Source organism: Oryx dammah, unplaced genomic scaffold, assembly GCF_014754425.2.
Source record: "Oryx dammah isolate SB20612 unplaced genomic scaffold, SCBI_Odam_1.1 HiC_scaffold_4, whole genome shotgun sequence".
Lineage (NCBI taxonomy): Eukaryota > Metazoa > Chordata > Mammalia > Artiodactyla > Bovidae > Oryx > Oryx dammah.
The window spans coordinates 43,730,878-43,736,523 of NW_024070188.1; positions in this window are offsets into that span (position 1 = coordinate 43,730,878).

Consider the following 5,646-nt stretch of genomic DNA (forward strand, 5'->3'; position numbering starts at 1 on the left):
AGAAGCAGGGGAGAGAGTAAGGCAGGTAAATGTTTATAGTCCCCCATTTGGTGTTATATAAAGAAAGCCTCCTCTTCACCTCCACATTGTAGCCCCTGGAAGGTAATAGCTGAGAAAGACACTTATTAAGTAGAAGAGAAACATTTTATGTCAACATTTAAGGTGCATCATGTGTGCACGCTCAGGGTGAAACGGTTTTTCATTCTAAATAATACGCCTACAAGGTCTCACATTATTCTATTTAGAAAATAATGAAATAAGAGATGCTATCCTGGAAGCTTTAATTTGATTTCGTTAGCTTGCTTATGTCTTACACAAAGGCCATGAATGTCCTCAGAATGCAAGAACACACACTACTCAGAGCTGTGTTATCACTCCGTGGTACTAGTTACAGCTTACTTACTTGCAGATGGGACCTTTGCCATGATGCAAAGATGCTAATATATACATGGTCAGCAACTGTACTCATTACAAACACGTTCTTGCCAACTAAATGATTTAAATAATCATATTAATAAATACATGATAGTCATACATACAAGTCACCTTTTCTCCCCCACTGATGGCTTTGATTACTTTGACAGACTAAGATATGCTAATGATACAAATTAGGAGCAAGAAGAATTAAAAGGGTGTTTAACTCTGATTCCAGGCTGTCAATTTCCTATAATGCTACCAACTTACAGATAGATGATTAAAATTGTTTCGTTTAGGAATTTTGAATATTTTAAAAATTGAATGGGTTTCTGGGGGAGGAAAAAAAGAAAGAAAAATCTGTGCTTAGCTAATTAGACGTCCCTATTTGATTTAACAATAGAACAGGATTATTCTTTGAGCATTGAGATCATCTTGCATTATGATAACAGCCTACTTTTTTCTATTACAAAATGAATTTGCAAATTTGGCCCAGTGTGTTTGTCTGATTCTTTATATTTATATTATTCATTCATTTTCTTAATTATGTTTATAAAAAGAATGGTCATTTACTCCTTAACTTGTTTCTAAAGCAGTTATTTCCAAAACATGATGCTAGATAGTGTAGATAAGTCCCAGATACATGAAATACGATTCCTTTCTCTGAATGACTGAGAATCTAATAGTAAAATGGTACATGTACACCAATATATTGTAGAATCTTGTGAGATGTAATAGTAAACACAGTTACTTTGATTGCATGGGGGTGAGCTTGGATTTTTTTTCAGACATCTTAGAAGTTTTAAACCCTGATTTTGGTAACTATATAACTATTGAAAAATTTACTTAATCTCTTCGGATTTCAATTGTATAATGTGTATGATGAGGAAAATAATAATACCAATCTATCAGACACATGCAAATAATAGCTAAGCTAATACATGTGATCTACTTAGACATTGGTGCATACTGAGTGCTTTCATGATATCCAATGCTTACCCCAAAGATCAAATATAACCCTATGGTCTTATCAGTTTGCTTCACTGTACTATCCACTAGACTGTGAACCATTTGAGGTCAGAAATTATATCTGATTTCTTGTTGTATCCCAACTGATTTGACAGAAATTGAGTAAATGGTGAAGGGATGGATAAATGCTTGATAATCAATCAATTGATTAATATTTAGTTGTTTAGAGGCTTTAGTAAAAATCTTCATCTTCCTATCGATGGATGGTCAACATTTTTGTTTGATTTAATATTAAAAAGCATGAAGTGGAGCACAGAAGAAAGCAGAACCCTTACCTAGACTGTCATATAACCTGAACTAGTTCTGGGGGCCATACCGTTCGATGCGGGACACAGGATGCTTGGGACTGGTGCACTGGGATGACCCAGAGGGATGGTAACGAGGAGGGAGGTGAGAGGGGGGTTCAGGATGGGGAACATGAGTGCACCCATGGAGGATTCATGTTGATGTATGGCAAAACCAATACAATATTGTAAAGTAATTAGCCTCCAATTAAAATAAATAAATTAAAAAAAAAACAAGGTCGGCTTATAATCAGTTCTCTAAATTAAATTTGGTTTTTGAAATACGAAAAAAAAAAGTTTAGTTTGAAAAATTCTAAAAGGAAATCAGTAATAACAGTCTCCAATTTTTAAAAAAACAATCTGCGATGCCCAAGTAAATTGGCACTCTTCAGTGAATGTAACTGAATGAAGGTGGACCAATGAAAAGACCCCATGCAGAAAATCAGAGCCTTCACCTTAAGTTCCCTCTGGTAGTTCCACGACTTCAGACAAGTCACTTTCGTCATTTGTAGATAAAAGATGGAGGACTTAATGATCTTTGATTTCTTCTAAGTGTAAAATTCTGAGTCATTTCATTTTGTTTTCTTATTTATCTTAACTTTATAAGAATGTGTTTGCTTGTGTCCTTTTAGCACAAATAAAGGATTGTTAAAGTAGGTGGGGAGGACTTGAAAACAGAATGAGCTGAATATATTTGCAGTCCAAATGTAATTTTTGTTTTCTGTGTGATTTTTAAAAATTAATTGTGGGTCAAGTTCAATAAGGAATTTTTTTAAAAAAAAATTAGATATTTTGAACCACTATATTGTTCTGGAAAATATAATAGAGCTAGAAGTAAAATTTTATTTTTTTAGCTGGACAAGCTTTTTTATATATGTACAAAGCATTGCACTCTGATTCAATCAATTATCTATCATTTTTAAGCTTTCAAATAATATGAAATAACAAATGCTTCTATTTACTTCAGTTGATAGTTTACCAGGCACATTTACATGTGTAATCTCATTGTTTCACTCAACTATACACAAAGAGCTATGTGCTTAGTATTCTCCTTGAACCTCCAGATTTACTTTTCTGCCCCAGTAGATTGGCCTCTATAGACCATATAAATAACCTGTTTGCCCTGGCAAAAGATTGGTAGAAGAAAGGAAAGAGAGTAAAGCCATATGTATTTTTTCCCTTTTATGACATTCCTTTAGGTGGCTAGGGTCTCCTCTACAGACTTGTTCTCCTTCCAAATTCTACATTTTGTTGTTGTTGTTGTTGTTCAGTTGCTAAGTCCTGCCTGACACTTTTGGAGAAGGAAATGGCAACGCACTCCAGTGCTCTTGCCTGGAAAATTCCGTGGACTGAGGAGCTGGTAGGCTGCAGTCCATGGAGTCACATAGTCGGCACGCCTGAGCGACTTTTTACTTTTACTTACTAATATACCATTATGGAGACGGAACTGGCAACCCACTCCAGTATTCTTGCCTAGAGAAGCCTGTGGACGGCAGAGCCTAGTGGCCTGCTGTCCATAGCGTTGCGCAGAGTCGGACAGGACTGAAGCGACTTAGCATGCGTGCGTGCCTGACTCTGCGACCCCACAGTGTAGCCCACCAGGCTCCTCTGTCCAAGGAATTCTCCAGGCAAGAATACTGGAGTGGTTGCCGTTTCTTTCTCTAGGGGATCTTCCCAACCTAAGGATCGAACCCACATCTCCTGCATTGGTAGGCAGATTCTTTACTACTGAAACACCAGAGAGCCACTCTACATGCAGAAGGATGAAGAAAATTCCAGTTTCCTACACTGTAACTTATAGCTCACCTGTACTCCACTCACACTTTTATGATTACTGTGTCTTTAAATAAACCCTAATCACTCACACCAAAGCTGAGTGTGTCATTTTCCATGTTTTATAAACTAAGAAACTAAATTTCAGCCTTGTCTATATTTTTAAATATCCACAGAAGGTAAAACTAGATGATTCCAATGTACAACTTCTGTACTTGCTTTTGGGCTTCTTTTTTTATGAATTCATCTTTTTTTAAATATTCAGTACGTATATTCTGATAAATACAGTGAATATTTTGAGAAGTAAAAAGAAATCAAGAAAAAGAATCTGCTTTTGTATATCTCCCAATCTAGTGCAACAATGTGCACATGCAATTAGTGATATCTATATTAGAAAAGAAACCAAAATACCAGACTTTAGTGTAAAGACTTACCCTGAATTGAAATCTGTGGTCTTCCACATACTCTATCGGTGACCTTAAATAAGTTACTTAGTAGTCAGAAATTTATATATTTCTCCATTGTAAAGTAAAACTACTTGCGCTAACTTTGTCATGTAAGATGGGTATTTTAAAAGCATTCCTAAGTACTGTCTGTGTATACATACACATTAATTTATTACATTTTATGTTTTTAAGATCGGAAGATGCTATCACTTTGAAAATATGTAGTAATCAAAAACTTTAAGAAAACAAATGTAATACCCATTAAACAACAGCTAATTATGTCAGATTATATGTGAAAAATAGCTACCAATGTCAAGTATCTTCAGTAACATTTCAGAGTATGAAGATTGATTTTAAAAAATTTCTAAAGTACAGATGTATTTAAGATCAGTCATGTGGAGTAGGAATAAAATTCCATTAAATATGCCTAATGAAATGTATTTTAGAGAATTCTTAGAGTCTACCTTTCCAGAAACTGAAAAATTAGGTAATTTGTTTCAGCTACCTGGGTCTCCTAAGTCAAAATACAATATATTCTCTTTGGATATAAAAAGCATCCTTTAAGTTATTTGTGTTGCTTCTGCAAAGCCCTCATTATATAGTATTTTAAATGACTTGTGATAAGAACAGTCTCTAGAGAGTAACTGTTTTAGGACAAATAAGCCCAAATATTCTTCTTGGGCATACTTATCTAAATGATTCAGATTACTGATGCTATTAAGGACCATTTTACACTTGAAATATATGTTAAAAATGGCATCCTTCAAGATATACATATATGAACCACTTTGAGCTGATGGCAATGATGATGGTGATGATAGTGATGATGGTGATGATAAGGATAGTGATGAAGTCGAAGGAGGGTAATAGCAATAAGATAATATTTAATATTCAGTGGATGTTTACTCTCAGCAGATGATAGCATAACTGACATATATGTTACTTTATTTAATCATCTCAGTAACTTACAATAATACAATGATATAGTACTATAAATTACAATAATTTTTTAAATGAGGGAACAGAGGATCAAAAAATCACATTTCAGTTACATAGCTATTAAAAGTTCATGCCAATTTCAAAAACAGAATTTACTCTCAAGGATTGTAGTAGATATTGTAGGTTATTTTTTCTTATGGAAAATTCCATTCCTCCCCTCCTATATAGCTATCAATACCAGGGTTGCCCTAAACTAATCATGAAATGTCATTTTTCTGGCCAAAGGGATATAATTCTGTAATTAGCAAGGTTTAAATATTAAGTAAGCATCTACTATAAGCTAGGCTCTATTCTAGGCACTGAAGATATGGTAGTGAATGATGCAGAAAGATCTTTGCCCTTAGGGGATTAACAATAATAAGAGACTGACCTGCAAACTAAAAGTATATGAGCACACTAATAATGTATTAGTTATAACCGTGAACTTTGAAATTAGAAAATACAAATTCAAATTATCCTTCATCACTTTCTACCAATGATCTTGGAAAAGTTACTTAATCTCTCTGAAACCATTTCCTCATCTGCTAAATAAAGATAATATGCACGTGTGTGAGCTCAGTCGTGCCCGACTCTTTGTGACCCCGTAGAGTGTAGCCTGCCAGCTTCCTCTGTACATGGGATTTTCCAGGCAAGAATAGTGGAGTGAGTTGCCATTTCCTTTTCCAGGGATCTTTCAACCCAGGGATCGAACCAGTCTCTAG